This window comes from Schistocerca gregaria, chromosome 8, assembly GCF_023897955.1.
Source record: "Schistocerca gregaria isolate iqSchGreg1 chromosome 8, iqSchGreg1.2, whole genome shotgun sequence".
Classification (NCBI taxonomy): domain Eukaryota; kingdom Metazoa; phylum Arthropoda; class Insecta; order Orthoptera; family Acrididae; genus Schistocerca; species Schistocerca gregaria.
The window spans coordinates 77,845,364-77,861,942 of NC_064927.1; positions in this window are offsets into that span (position 1 = coordinate 77,845,364).

Consider the following 16,579-nt stretch of genomic DNA (forward strand, 5'->3'; position numbering starts at 1 on the left):
CATTTGTGTTGCTGGGTAGTCTTTAGTCTGGAACAACCAGACCAAGATAATTTGTTTCGGGCTATACTCGTGACATTTTGATCACCACGAAGGGACGTCGAACCAACCAGCCATCGCTTCCATTATGCCATATCGTGTCTTTGTAGTTAAGAAGACAGCTTGGTTATGAATGTCCGCACCACCGACAGATTAGTGAATTTAGCTATGTGACAATCAGAGCTCAGCAGAGCACGCCTGTTCCCGTCTTTTCTAACGTGGTGCTGTGTTGGGTGTTCATTGTCTGAGTTCTCACTACTGCAGCAGCAATTAATGTTGGGTTGGCTGGGTGTTTCTCTTAAGATTTGAGTTGCAAGGAATTGGCTCCACATACCACTTGGTCATAAATGTCACAATCTAGTTTATGGACTATTTCACCTTCACAGGATTTATTTGAGTATCCAATTTGACGTATTGTAAATGTTTCGTGTGTTTTGTTTATGATTTTGAGTTTAGTCATAATAAATCAAATTGTTATTTTGGCCAGAACTTTCATTCTGTTGATCGGTAGAGCAACCATTTCATTTCTCACTACGTTAATGAAACTTTCCTTTATCAAATTAATTTCTATAAAATTAAATTATTGCAGGTACCAAACTCTTTTCTACTATACTTGCAGGATCGATTACAGTCAGTTGCGTTTCTTTTTAATCCATGTGCAACAACAAAAGTTGGAGTCAGAAAAGGGGAGGCTTAAAGCATAATTTCCATATGAAGATTCTAGATGAATTTAGTGTTGAGTAGTCGGAACCTTGCAAGTATGCACTACCACATATAGATAGGTTTCGTGAAGGTTCGTCATCTTCACAGCATCAAAGTCCTCATTGTATATTGGGATCCGTTTAAAATTTGGTCTGGTGATGCATTTTTCTTACGCCTCAACGCCTAAATTTCACGACATTCCCTCAAATTGTCCATTGTTTTTCCAAAAATTGAATATTCATTAATTTAAAAAATGTTTCTCAAAGTCACGTCACGGAAGCCCTCAAAGTCGTATTCAGATTGTCCATTTATTGTTTGTCATCTTCTATTACGGTACTGCCGCCTCGTTTTCTTATTCTATTTGATCCCTTCACCGTTTCTGGGCCTGAGAGACAGACGGTTGGCGTGGAGCACCGAGGAATTCTCCGCGGAACGTAGTTTGGTCGGGGCCGCTAGTGGTCTCTTTGTTCTGTCGGAGTGTGTGCTGCTGTTCCCATTGCTACGAGGTCCGTGGCTCACCGACCCTTGACACGAAAGTTGAATTTTGATTTAATCTACCAGCAAGTCAAGACTGTTCACATTGTGTCGTGCTTTTGGGATATTCCTGCGAGCAACAACGTGGTTTTCAAGTTGGAAAATTTTAGCCACCCTCCGGTGGAGTTTCACTTTATTTGGTTATTTGAATTGAAGTGCACCAGCGGAATCTTCTGCCTTGTGGCCGTTAACGTTCCTGTTACCTGCCCTGCCTGTTGACGTGTTTCAGGCAGTGTCGTTTCTTCATCGTGTTGTTGCTGTCCAGCACGTTGTGTAGTTTGTGAGCTCCATGTATGATTGGTTGTGGGGGGCCAATGTCTTCTACGTTGTTCCGCTGAACTTACTGTTGTGCCCTGGTCGGGTGAAGTGATAGTTATGTTGTCGGTGGGTCCGCTGACTGTCTGTCGGTTGGGTTGCCGTCGGATCGTGAATGGTTGGCCCGACTGCCTGTCTCACCTAAGCGAGCGTTAGTGTTTGGATTCCAGGCCAACCGTCGAACAACTGAGCGCCTTTCGATGTACTGCCTTTCATTTTATTTGTTCTTGTTGTTTGTACTTGTATGGCTTCTAGGCGATTTAAAAAAAATTAAGGTTGTTTTACCCTTAAGGTGTAAGATTGTTTAGGCCTTCAGTCTAATTTAAAGAACTGTTTCATGTAAGACCTTTAGTATCTTAAAATTTTAATGTTGTTGAATTTTAAGTGTTGTGCCTTCAGACGATTCTGACTTTGAGTTGTTTGCTCTTAAAGCTTTCAACCTAGTTGAAAGAACTGTTTCACGTAAGGCCTTGGTATTTTAAAAAATTTGATGTTGTTTAATTTTAAGTGTTAGGCCTTCAGCGGATTTGAATTTGTTTGCTCTTGAAGTGTGATTCTTTGGGCCTTCAGCCTAACTAAGGAACTGTTTACGATAAGGCTTTGCCAGAATGAAATTTCAGTCTGTAGCGGAGTGTGCACTATTATGAAACTTTCCTGGCAGATTAAAAATATGTGCTGGACCGAGCCTCGAACTCCTGACCTTTACCTTTCACGGACAAGTGCTCTGCCAACTGAGCCACCCAAACACGACTCACGCTCCGTCCTCACAGCTTTACTTCCACCAGTACCTCGTCTCCTACTTTCCAAACTTCACAGAAGCTCTTCTTTCGCAGAAGAGCTTCTGTGAAGTCGGTTGGGGACGGAACGCCGTGGGCTCGAAGATCCTTGTGTGGAGGGCCGGTGATGTCCCGATGGCTGTCATCGTGTGGCCATTGAAGGACTCGTAGGTGATTTCTTGGTTCTGCCCTTGGATTCCGACGAAGGATTACGGCAAGTTTCTTATGAGGTGAATATAAGGTGTACCCTAGTGGCGCATATATGAGACTTGTGAGTGGTGTAAGATTTCCTTCGGTACTGCAGTCTTCAGTTAGAGCGGTGCTACGAAGGAGGCCGTCGATATGGGCATTGTCAGCTATGTAGCTGCTTTAAAGTAAGTGACCGAATTAATGCTTATCGTTTTAAGAAACCTAAGTGGGACCCCAGTGTGTTACACTCAGTTATCTACAGTTATAACGAGTAATTTGACACTGTGGTAGTATCTGCGAGTGAACTTTGGAGGTACCAGGTAGTATTTTCATAATGAGACGTCATTCTGTGGTTTTGTGTGGCCTTCGCAGGAGTTTAAAGCCCCAAATATTTTTTTACTGGTTTTTGATGAGGCTGCCCTGCAACAGTTGTTGTTTTGCCTCTTGTTTACCCCACCGTACTGCAGTTTAGTGCGCTGCTTTATACTCGACGTGTCCAGTAGTACATCAACTACTCCCTCACCCGTTTTGAGATTTGCGAGCCGCATCCATATCGACGTATAAGCCCAGTAGGGAATTTGTGTAAGTTGGTTGCGCCCTGTTAACGTTTTGTACATCGTGGAAAATCTTTCCCCTGTGGCATGTCATCCTGCAGAACAGCACGGTGCACAACAGCGCATGACTACGACGAAATCAAAAGATATGTATTGTATTTTTTTAACGGATGTAATGACTGAGATTAGCCGGCAGGAGTGGCCGTGCGGTTCTAGGCGCTACAGTCTGGAGCCGAGCGACCGCTACGGTCGCAGGTTCGAATCCTTCCTCGGGCATGGATGTGTGTGATGTCCTTAGGTTAGTTAGGTTTAAGTAGTTCTAAGTTCTAGGGGACTGATGACCACAGCAGTTGAGTCCCATAGTGCTCAGAGCCATTTGCCATCACAGGTGATTCCTAGGAATATTTCGGTATTGCCATGTAGGGTTAAAATCTTTTATTTAACCTTGCATTATGCAATTTGTATTGTTTTTTGCTTTGCTTGGAAAGGAATTTTGAGTTTTAAGCGTTGTAAATTGATTCTGAGAACTGTTATTTGACTGTGAAAATAATACTTTAGGAACTTTCATTAACAAGCTATACTGAGGATCTACATCTACATCCATACTCCTCAAGCCACCTGGCGGTGTGTGGCGGAGGGTACCCTGAGTACCTCTATCGGTTCTCCCTTCTATTCCAGTCTCGTATTGTTTGTGGAAAGAAAGATTGTCGGTATGCTTCTGTGTGGGCTCTAATCTCTCTTATTGTTCATGATAACGGATGTTCACTTACTATTTTAAAATCATATTAATAAAGTTGTAAAATTATACAGGTAAAAGGCTTTTATTTGGAGAAACGGTGCCTGCCAGTACCCCCCACAACTTCCACGTATTGAAAGCATTGGCCTTCGGGCGTTGTCTGGTGTTTTCCCCGGTATCTATCCCAGCTAACGTCTGCGGGGCCATGTCACTCCACTAAATAACCACAAAAAGAGAAAAATGAAACATCATATAGCGATACGTGGAAGTCATGCCACACGAAGATTGAACTCTGTCGGGTTCTGAGAAGTTTAGGCATAATAGTTCTGATGCAGAGCATTGCTCATTTATCAAAGTGAGGCTTTCCTCCAGCGCTGCAACACCATATTAAGTCACAGAATAAGGTATCCTTCATTTAAAGCATTCCTGAAATGAATGACGCTGCTTTTGAACCGCTTTCGTTGAAATACACTACTGCCCATTAAAATTGCTACACCAAGAAGAAATGCAGATCATAAACGGCTATTCATTGGACACATATTCTACTAGAACTGATATGTGATTACATTATAACGCAATTTTGGTGCATAGATAGTGAGAAATCAGTACTCAGAACAACCACCTCTGGTCATAATAACGGCCTTGATACGCCTGGGCATTGAGTCAGAGCTTGGATGGCGCGTACAGGCACAGCTGCCCACGCAGCTTCAACACGATATCACAGTTCATAAAGAGTAGTGACTGGCGTATTGTGACGAGCCAGTTGCTCATCCACCATTGACGAGACGTTTTCAATTGGTGAGACATCAGTAGAATGTTCTGGCCAGGGCAGCAGTCGAACATTTTCTGTATCCAGAAAGGCCCGTACAGGACCTGCGACATGAGGTCGTGCATTATCCTGCTGAAATGTAGGGTTTCGCAGGGATCGAATGAAGGGTAGAGCCACGGGTCGTAACACATCTGAAATGTAACGTCCACTGTTCAAAGTGCCGTCAGTGTGAACAAGAGGTGACCGAGATTTGTAACCAATGGCACCCATACCATCACGCCGGGTGATAAGTCAGTATGGCGATGACGAATACACGCTTCCAATGTGCGTTCACCGCGATGTTGCCAAACACAGATGCGACCATCACGTAGCTGTAAACAGAACCTGGATTCATCCGAAAAAATGAAGTTATGCCGTTCGTGCACCCAGGTTCGTCGATGAGTACACCATCCCAGGCGCTCCTGTCTGTGATACAGCGCTAAGGGTAACCGCAGCCACGGTCTCCGAACTGATAGTCCATGTTGCTGCAAACGTCGTTGAACTGTTCGTGCAGATGGTTGCTGTTTTGCAAACGAACCCATCTGTTAATTCAGGGATCGACACGTGGTTGCACGGTCCGTTACTCGCCATCTCGACTGCTAGTGATACGAGGCCGTTGGGATCCAGCACGGCGTTCTGTATTACCCTCCTAAACCCACAGATTCCATATTGTGCTAACAGTCATTGGATCTCGACCAACGCGAGCAGCAATGTCGCGGTAGGATAAACCACAATCGCGATAGACTACAATGCGACCTTTATCAAAGTCGAAAACGTGATGGTACGCATTTCTCCTATTTACACGAGATATCACAACAACGTTTCACCAGGCAACGCCGGTCAACTGCTGTCTGTGTATGAGAAGTCGATTGGAAGCTTTCCTCATGTCAGCAAGTTGTAGGTGTCGCCACCGGCGCCAAACTTGTGTGAATGCTCCGAAAAGCTAATCGTTGCATATCACAGCATCTTCTTCCTGTCGGTTAAATTTCGCATCTGTAGCAAGTCATCTTCGTGGTGTAACAATTTTAATGGCCAGTACTGTAATACCAGAGTCGAAACCGTCACTGCTTTTTCGTCACCTAATTATATTTTTATCTCTTTCAGAACTGAATTAATGAAATATTTTCTGCTCTAAATGAAACTAATGGATTTGCAGTCGATGGTTCGTATTTATCTCCCTGTGTTCTCAACTACTGTTATGAAGTATTCATTCAGTTAGTGGCCAGTAATATGACTCTAGTATAATGAGTTGCGGAGTTACTAGCGTGAAGTGTGTGAACTGCATGTGCCGTACCCAGGTTATTCGTTTCATAACTAATGGCGATCCACATCGGTTTTGCCAGGTTATTTGAACATAATGCTATACAGTTCCAGAATCGAAATAAATAAATCAATCTACAAAATGTAAATACACGCAAAACGGCACACGCCGCTTGCATGTTAATCGTCATTTGATTCTGACGAACAGAACAACAACCTGCTCACCTCGATGTCTTGTTAAGGTTAGCGTAATAAGAAGTCGATGTTCGATGTGGCTGAGTACATTGTACAAAGTTGAAACTTTGGTGCTATTGCTTTCTTGGTTTTTGACTGATAAGTGGATTTCTCGTACTTTTCTTGGCGTATCTTGTTGAGAACTGAGTCTGTCTCTACTACTGGCTGAGACCCAAGACTTATACGCAATAACAGTCTTTTTATATCCCTGAAGTGAATCAATAGTTGATGACAATTTGCACAATGAAAGCTCTGTGCTGGATATTGTAGAGTCATGCAGCAACTAACTCATAGGCTTAAAGAATATTTGTGCACCTGTTGTGGGCAAGATAAAGTCAAGTAACTCACTCTGTCACAAAAGGGTTAAAGCGTGCAAAGCACCTCTTTTACCGAGGATTAAGGAAGATTATATACATATAGTGTGTGAAATCGGCAACAACAAATACAAATAAATTTGTATTGGACGAAAGTAAATGCAATGGTGGCTGCAGGCACATTGTAAGCATTTCATGGTCAAATATTAAGGGCTTCCAATGTATGACCATGTGTCACAGGAAATGAAATCCTTGAGAACTTCTACAAAGAAGGCCCTCTATTGTTTCTCATGTATGATAAGGACATAGGAGACAATCTGAGTAGCCCTCTTAGATTGTTTGCAGGTGGTGCTGTCAGGTGCCGTCTTGTAAAGTCATCAGATGACCAAAAAGGATTGAAAAATGATTTAGAAACGTTATCTGTATAGTGCGAAAAGTGACAGTTGACCCTGAATAAAGAAAAATGTGATCTTATTGACATGAAGAGTAAAAGAAATCCGCTAAATTTCGATTACGCGATAAGTCACACAAATCTCAAGGCTGTAAAATCAGGTAAATACTTATGGATTACAATTAGAAATAACCTAAATTGGAACGATCACATAGATAATATTGTGGGCAGGGCAAACCAAAGACTGCGATTCAATGTCAGGACACTTAGAAGGTGCAAGAGGTCTACCAAAGACACTGCTTACACCACGCTTGTCCGCCCTATTCTCGAGTACTGCTGAGCAGTGTGGGATCCGCGTCAGGTGGGACTGGCGGACGACATCGAAAAAGTACAAAGAAGGGCAGCTCGTTTTGTATTATCGCGAAATAGGGGAGATACATGATACGTGAATTGGAGTGGCAATCATTAAAACAAAGGCGTTTTTCGTTGCGACGGGATCTTCTCATGAAATTTCTATCACCAGTTTTCTCCTCCGATTGCGGAAACATTCTGTTGAGACCCGCCTACATAGGGAGAAATGATCATCATGATAAAATAAAAAAATCTGGGCTCGCACAGAAAAATTTAAGTGCTCGTTTTTCCCGAGCGCCGTTCGAGAGTGGAACGATAGAGAGACAGTTTGAAGGTGGTTTACTGAACACTGTGCAAGGCACTTTATTGTGAATAGCAGAATAATCGCGTGGATGTAGATGTAGATGTTGAATACAATTAAAAAAAGGGTATTGAAAAGTATATCAATAATGGGTGCAAGAGAATAGAAGGAAGGAATAGCGAAAAGCAAGAATGCCCATGTGGGATAGAACACGTGTAGTAATTCCGACTGGTCGCCAAACAAGCTAAGATTCGTAAAAACTATCTAACTAATCGCAATTCTGCGACTGTAACACTTCTACAAGGTCGTTTCAATTTTAACAGATGAAATGAAATGTCGTGTGACGAGGGCCTCCCGTTCGCCTGGTGCAAGTCTTTCGATTTGACGCCACTTCGGCGACTTGCGCGTCGATGGGGATGAAATGATGATGATTAGGAGAACACAACATCCAGTCCCTGAGCGGAGAAAATTTCCGACCCAGCCGGGAATCGAACCCGGGCCCTTTGGACTGAGTCTGTCGCGCTGACCTCTCAGCTACCGGGAGCGGACAATTTTAACAGATAATAACGCGTATAAGACCAATGGGAGAATTCAAACTTTCTGGCAGATTAAAACTGTGTGCCGGACCGAGACTCGAACTCGGGAGTGCTCTACTAAACGAACTACCCAAGCACGACTCACGCCCCGTCCTCACAGCTTTACTTCCGCCAGTACCTCGTCTCCTACCTAAGGTAGAGCACATGCCCGCGAAAGGCAAAGGTCCGGAGTTCGAGTCTCGGTCCGGCACACAGTTTTCATCTGCCAGGAAGTTTCATATCAGTGCACACTACGCTGCAGAGTGAAAATCTCATTCTGGAATGGAGAATTCGTTACCCACAGCTTAATCCACAGCTCATCAGGCATAGGACGTCTCTGTTCGTGTCGCCAAGACAATACGGATAGCTTATATTTGCGTCTCCGTAGACCCGGAAGTTATCGTTACATTCTTCGACCAGCTAAAGGAAGGCGGATGTGTTCCTGGCCGAAGGCTGACGAAGCTCCAGAAGTGTATTGTGAGTCAGTATGGAGATCGTTCGCTTCCTGCTGTACACAGACTCAGCGTCTGCTCTCCCTGGAATGGAGAGGGCAGTGCAGCGCATTCCATGCGTGTGTGGCGTGTCTCCCGTGGGTCAGACTATTAGAACAGTCGAACTGAGGTGCAAGAAACGTCAGAGATGCACCGACTAAAACAACCTGTCGAAATACACTGAAGAGCCAAAGAAACTGGCACACCTGCATAATATCGTGTAGGGACCCCGCGAGCACGCAGAAGGGCCATGACGTGGCACGGACTCGGCTAATGTCTGAAGTAGTGCTTGAGGGAACTGACACCATGAATCCTGCAGGGCTGTCCATAAATCCGTAAGAAAACCAGGGGATGGAGACCTCTTCTGAACAGCACGTTGCAAGGCATTCCAGATATGCTCAGTAATGTGATGTCTGGTGGCCACCGGAAGTGTTTAAACTCAAAAGGGTGTTCCTGGAGCTACTGTGTAGCAATTCTGGACGTGTGGGGCGTCGCATTGTCCTGCTGGAATTGCGCGTCGGTATGCACAATGGACATGAATGGATGCCGGCGATCAGTCAGGATGCTTAAGTACGCGTCACCTGTCAGAGTTGCATGGAATTGACAACTCGGCTCAACATCCAAAACCAAGAATCTTTCTGGATACATGCTTTCTGCTCTGAACTTGCATCCTCGTCAGACTCGAAAGCTTTGAAACGATGCTCGTAACGGCAGCAACATCACAGATTCTGAGTCTCGAATATCACAACATGAGGTCCAAGGAAGAAGGAATCTGTGCTGAAAAATGATGCACGGTTTTGGGTGTACAGGCTGCGGAAAAATGCTGTTGATCAGCAGAACCAAACACTTTGATCCTGTGACGCTCCTCTCTGACGGTAAACTAGCCCGCTTTTAGACATAAGTATAAACCAGAAATTGATGCTGGCGTTGTACATTGTTGTTGTTGTTGTTGTGGTCTTGAGTCCTGAGACTGGTTTGATGCAGCTCTCAATGCTACTCTATCCTGAGCAAGCTTCTTCCTCTCCTAGTACTTACTGCAACCTACATCCTTTTGAATCTGCTCAGTGTATTCATCTGTTGGTCTCCCTCTACGATTATTACCATCCACGCTGCCCTCCAATACTAAATTAGTGATCCCTTGATGCCTCAGAACATCTCCTACCAACCGATCCCTTCTTCGTGTCAAGTTGTGCCACAAACTCCTCTTCTTCCCAATCCTATTCAATACCTCCTCATTAGTTATGTGAATCTACCCATCTAATCTTCAGCATTCTTCTGTAGCACCACATTTGAAAGCTTCTATTCTCTTCTTGTCCAAACTATTTATCGTCCATGTTTCACTTCCATACATGGCTACACTCCATGCAAATACTTTCAGAAATACACTTACTGACTCTTAAATCTATACTCGATGTTGACAAATTTCTCTTCTTCAGAAACGCTTTCCTTGACATTGCCAGTCTACATTTTATATCCTCTCTACTTCGACCATCATCAGTGATTTTGCTCCCCAAATAGTAAAACTCCTTTACCACTTTGAGTCTCATTTCCTAATCTAGTTCCCTCAGCATCACCCGACTTTAATCGTTACATTCCATAATCCTCGTTTTGCTTTTGTTGTTCACCTTATATCCTCCTTTCAAGACACTGTTCATCCCGTTCAACGGCTCTTCTAGCTCCTTTGCTGTCTCTGACAGAATTACAATGTCATCGGCGAACCTAAAAGGTTTTATTTCTTCTTCATGGATTTTAATACTTACTCCGAATTTTTCTTTTGTTTCTATTATTCCTTTCTCAATATACAGATTGAATAACGTCGGAGAGAGGTTACAACCATTCTCACTCCCTTTCCAACCACTGCTTCCCTTTCATGCCCCTCATTCCATCTGTACAAACTGTAAATAGCCTTTCGCTCCCTGTATTTTACCCCTACCACCTTTAGAATTTGAAAGAGAGCATTCCAGTCAACACTGTCAAAAGCTTTCTCTAAGGCTACAAATGCTAGAAACATAGGTTTGCCTTTCCTTAATCTTTCTTCTAAGATAAGTCGTAAGGTTAGTATTGCCTCACGTGTTCCAACATTTCTACGGAATCCAAACTGATCTTCCCCGAGGTCGGCTTCTACAAGTTTTTCCATGTGTAAGTATGCATACATACATACATACATACATACATAAGTATAGCAAATCCCACATTCGGATATTATGTCGCTAGTTGTTCCGAAATGTGAAAAGTAATCTCATCAGAAAACATGTTTACATGAAAAATTGTAGCTTCTATCGATGTGGTTCAACATACCGCATGCAAACGTCCATTTCTGCATGAACAGGATCTGCAGTTAGTATGCTGGCCTAAGCTGTTGCCATCACACTGGCCGGCAAAGATGTTGCAAGAAGATCGATAGTAGGCGCTGGATCAATAGTGCTTATCAGAAGACAGGCCAAAGACAGACTCGGAAGCAGCAGACCGCCAACGCGCCCTCGATCGCAAGTATTTATCGCCGCCGCGGATCGGAGGGCTCTGTCACTAGCTCGGTCTCTGTCACTAGCTCGGTCTCTGTCACTAGCTCGGTCTCTGTCACTAGCTCGGTCTCTGTCACTAGCTCGGTCTCTGTCACTAGCTCGGTCTCTGTCACTAGCTCGGTCTCTGTCACTAGCTCGGTCTCTGTCACTAGCTCGGTCTCTGTCACTAGCTCGGTCTCTGTCTCTAGCTCGGTCTCTGTCTCTAGCTCGGTCTCTGTCACTAGCTCGGTTTCTGTCACTAGCTCGGTCTCTGTCACTAGCTCGGTCTCTGTCACTAGCTCGGTCTCTGTCACTAGCTCGGTCTCTGTCACTAGCTCGGTCTCTGTCACTAGCTCGGTCTCTGTCACTAGCTCGGTCTCTGTCACTAGCTCGGTCTCTGTCACTAGCTCGGTCTCTGTCACTAGCTCGGTCTCTGTCACTAGCTCGGTCTCTGTCACTAGCTCGGTCTCTGTCACTAGCTCGGTCTCTGTCACTAGCTCGGTATCTGTCTCTAGCTCGGTCTCTGTCTCTAGCTCGGTCTCTGTCTCTAGCTCGGTCTCTGTCTCTAGCTCGGTCTCTGTCTCTAGCTCGGTCTCTGTCTCTAGCTCGGTCTCTGTCAGTTCACATCACCGAATGTGAGAGTGTATAGTGACCGGAATAGTGTTCATAGTGGGACCTGTACTTCATCAACAGTGAGGTTAACTTGGACTAATATTGAAGAGCTCGTACAACAACACATGATCTCTGTTAAAGTTGAGTAGAAGCTATATGTTTAAGTAAATAAAGAACTCTGTTAATACATGTGTACGGTTGTGTTGCAGAAAGAGTTTACCGGCCGCCAAACAACATCTTCTCCCTTGATTCCTGCGGTATAAGACTCTACAGTGGCAACGAGGCCACAACTGTGGCGACGAGTATGGGATACAACACTCAGTTCTCACACAGTCGCTTTTTGAGAACATCGGGCACTGTTTTAAGTTTCAGGCGTCTCAAGTCCTCGGGAAGTTAATCAATTTGAAATCGTTGTCTGCGACTCATACGCCGAAGAGCAAAATGTTGTAACCACTGTCCACCACGAGACTGAGTTACCTTGTTGGTACATGACGCGGTAATGAATGTATACTGGGCGCAGAAGAGACGATTAGCGAATCACTGTGACGACGATATGGGCTGCAAATCTTGAAATTGACTGACAAAAGCGATTTCGACAAACCGTAGCTCGTTATGGCCTACCGCCTGCTTACGTACGTCCGCGGCTCGTGGTCTAGCAGCTAGCGTTGCTGCCTCTGGATCCGAATCCTGCTTCGGGCATGGCTGTGTGTGATGCCCTTAGGTTAGTTAGGTTTAAGTAGTTTTAAGTTCTAGGGGACTGATGACCACAGCAGTTAAGTTCCATAGTGCTCAGAGCCATTTGAACCATTTTAACCATCAATACTTCGTCATTAGTTACGTCATCTACCCATCTAATCTTCAGCATTCTTCTGTAGCATCACATTTCGAAAACTTGTATTCTCTTCTTGCCCAAACAATTTATCGTTCATGTTTCACTTCCATACCTGGCTACACTCCATACAAATAGTTTCAGAAATGACTTCCTGACACATCTATACTCGATGTTAACAAATTTCTCTTCTTCACAAACGTTTTCCTTGCCATTACCCAGTCTACATTTTATATCCTCTCTACTACGACCATCATTAGTTATTTTGCTGCCCAAATAGCAAAACTCCTTTACTACTTTAAGTGTTTCATTTCCTAATCTAATTCCCTCAGCATCACCTGACTTAATTCGACCACATTCCATTATCCTCGTTTTGCTTTTGTTGATGTTCCTCTTATATCCTCCCTTCACGACACTGTCCATTCCGTTCAACTGCTCTTCCAAGTCCTTTGCTGTCTGTGACAGAATTACAATGTCATCGGCAAACCTCAAAGTTTTTATTTCTTCTCCATGGATTTTAATACCTACTCCGACCTTTTCTTTTGTTTCCTTTACTGCTTGCTCAATATACAGATTGAACAGCATCGGGGGGAGGCTACTACCCTGTCTCACTCCCTTCCCAACCAATGCGTCTTTTATGTGCCTAAACTCTAATAACTGCCATCTGGTTTCTGTACAAATCGAAAACAGACCTTCGCTCCCTGTATTTTACCTCTGCCACCTTCACAATTTGAAAGAGTTTATTCCAGTCAACATTGTCAACAGTTTTCTCTAAGTCTACAAATGCTAGAAACTTAGGTTTGCCTTTCTTTAATCTAGCTTCTAAGATAAGTGGTAGGGTCAGTATTGCCTCACGTGTTCCGATATTTCTACGGAATCCAAACTGATCTTCCCCGAGGACGGCTTTTACTTCTTCCATTCGTCTGTAAAGAGTTCGTGTTGGTATTTTGCAGCTGTGACTTATTAAACTAATAGTTCGGTAATTTTCACATCTGTCAACACCTGCTTTCCTTGGGATTGGAATTATTATATTCTTCTTGAAGTCTGAGGATATTTCGCCTGTCTCATACATCATGCTTACCAGACGGTAGAGTCTGTTAGGCCTGTCTCGCCCAAGGCTGTCAGTAGTTCTAAGGGAATGTTGTCTACTCCCGGGGCCTTGTTTCGACTCAGGTCTTTCAGTGCTCTGTCAAATTCTTCACGCAGTATCATATCTCCCATTTCATCTTCATCTACATCCTCTTCATTTCCATAATACCGTCGTCAAGTACATCGCCCTTTTATAGACCCTCTATATACTCCTTCCATCTTTGTGCTTTCGCTTCTTTGCTTAGAACTGGGTTTCTATCTGCGCTCTTGATATTCATACAAGTGGTTCAGTTTTCTCCAAAAGTCTCTTTAATTTTCTTGTAGGCAGTGTCTATCTTACCCCTAGTGAGATAAGCCTCTACATCCTTACATTTGTCCCCCATCCATCCCTGCTTAGCCATTTTGCACTTCCTGTCGATGTCATTTTTGAGACGTTTGTATTCCTTTATGCCTGCTTCATTTACTGCTTTTTTTATATTTTCTCCTTTCATCAGTTAAGTTCAATATTTCTTCTGTTACCCAAGGGACTATTTAAAAATAAAGTGTACAAAATTGGGACTTTGTACGGGCGTTGATGACCGCGCACTTGAGAGCTCCACAAACGGATCATCATCATCATCATTACCATCACCAGCTGCGTCCGAGCCTCTCTCAAACGGCGCAGCTGGTCAGCTGCGTCCGAGCCTCTCTCAAACGGCGCAGCTGGTCGGCTATTGGCGTGCTGGTGTTGTGAGCATCTGTGGGGAGTGGTTGAAGGGCGGTGAAACCACATGGCGGTGACAAAGTGTTGCACGTCCGTGTCTCATCACAGGACGCGGAGGTCAGAGGCTTGTCCGGTCTGTAAAGTAGGATAGGTGGAAGTGTGTGGCAGATCTGGCGATAGAGTACAGTGCTGTTTCGGAGCACACAGTTTAACAAACATTATCGAACATGTGGCTCCGCAGCAGGTGTCCGCTGAACAACATCGACAATTAGGACTGCAGAGGGCACGGTGTAATCCGAGTTGGACAGTGAATCAATGGAAACGTATCGTCTTGTCGGATGAATCACATTTCCCGTGAGAGGACGTCGATGGTCGTGTCCAGACGAGCACTATCCCGCGAATGGCTGATTGCAGCGTGTACAGTGACGCGGATGCAGGCCAGCCGGAGCAGTAGAGTGCCGTGGCACCTGGACACCAGTGGAATCTGCAGCGGTAGTCGAAGGCAACGCGGCGACTGTGGACTGGCTGAATGTTACTGCGAACCACCTCCTTTGGTTTACGCTCGATGTCTTGTGTGACGGCAGTGGCGCCTAACATGAGGACAACTGTCCGTCTTAGAAAGCCAGGCTCGCACTACAGTGGTTACAAACGCATCACATTGATGCTGCGGCCTCCAAATTCGCCTGAAACGAACACAATGAAAAACGTATCGTGCTCTCTCGGGTGCCAGTTTGGCGCTCTCAACTTTCCAGTCCGTAATTTAGGGGAGCTGTTTGATCTGATCGTAAACGTCTTGTGCCAGGAACCTCCAGAAACCTATCAAGGATCTGCCGAATGTGTGGCATAGAGAATGACTGCTGTACTGCGATTGAAAGGGAGGTCAAGGCCCTGTAGAGCACTGGCTCACCGGTGCAGGCGGCCGTCTGTAGCAACTCGGTGCGATCAAAAGAGTTTTGGGGAATAGGCATCCGGTCACACAGCAGCACACTGATCACTTCTTGACAGAGGTGCAGAACGGTTTTTACGAGCAGTTTAATTTTTGTCTGAAATCGATGTTCAACACATCGAGTGGCTCGCCAAGATTAAAACATTCCAGTCCAGGCAATACCTGATTGGTTAGCAGAAGGAAACAGTTGTAGTCGGATATAAAACACAGCGTACGAAGGGTTGTTGCAACAAACACGCAACGATGAGATGACTGTATAGGGAAGAAAGAGCGGCTGAAGAATAGAGATAAAAAGAACCGCTCTTAGGTACCAGAGCAATTTCCTCCACAAGGCCATTTCAGTGGCTGCGTTTGCGGCCGCAGCTGCCCGCCGTTTGTTGTTTGCGCAAGGCGTGCTCTGATCGTTTCCTCGTAAATGCTGCCCTTGGTCGGCGTTGTGGGTGACAGGCGAGATATGAGTGGGCGTTCTGTGCTGGTTTTGCCGTGCGGTCGGTGAGGCTGCCTCGTCATTGACAGGCTCGTGCAGAACCACTAGAGAACGTACCACCATCAACATCTGACTCTTCGCTTAACGTTTGACATGGCAGCCTGTTTATATACACTTATGACCACCGATCTGCTATCGATATAAACCCGTCCAGGCGACAGCAGCGTCACCTCCCGAGGACTGACTGCCAGTCAGACACACGCACGGTGCAACTACTGTCAATGAGCGTGCTGTCCGTGTGTAGAACGGGGAAGGCCTGCGATCTGTCTGACAAGGCCTCAGACACGGCCAACCGATTTGGTTCAAATTTGGCAGGTCGTTTGTGTACAACCTAAAACGAAGGAATCTAAGATATTTTGAGAAAATCACCCCTACAGGTTACGAGGAGCAATCGACTCAAAATTGTAGGGATCGATAGACAATTGTAAATAGAGCATTTTTCATCATCAGTAATGAGTGCGCAAACGCATACTTTTCCAGAAATCGAGATAAGAAACTTTTATAACTGCCGCTTTTGTAACCACATGGTAAACGCTTCTCATCGACACCATGGATATCGCCGGCACGGTAGCTCAGCGTGTTCGGTCACAGGGTTAGCTGCCCTCTGTATTAAAACAACGGAGTTAATCGATCAACAACGAACTTAAACGGATGTCTTACGACGTCCGCCCCGAGCAGATGCAATGAACGAAAGCGAACGAGATTAAAAAAAGATAGCGCAACGGCCAAGGTAAGTGGCTGGGAATCGGAGAACCCGTGCTCGAATCTCGAAGAAACCTTCTTCTTTTCGCTTGTATTTTTCCGTATCTCAATTGATAGGGATAGGAGGGTTAATAAGGTAAGTA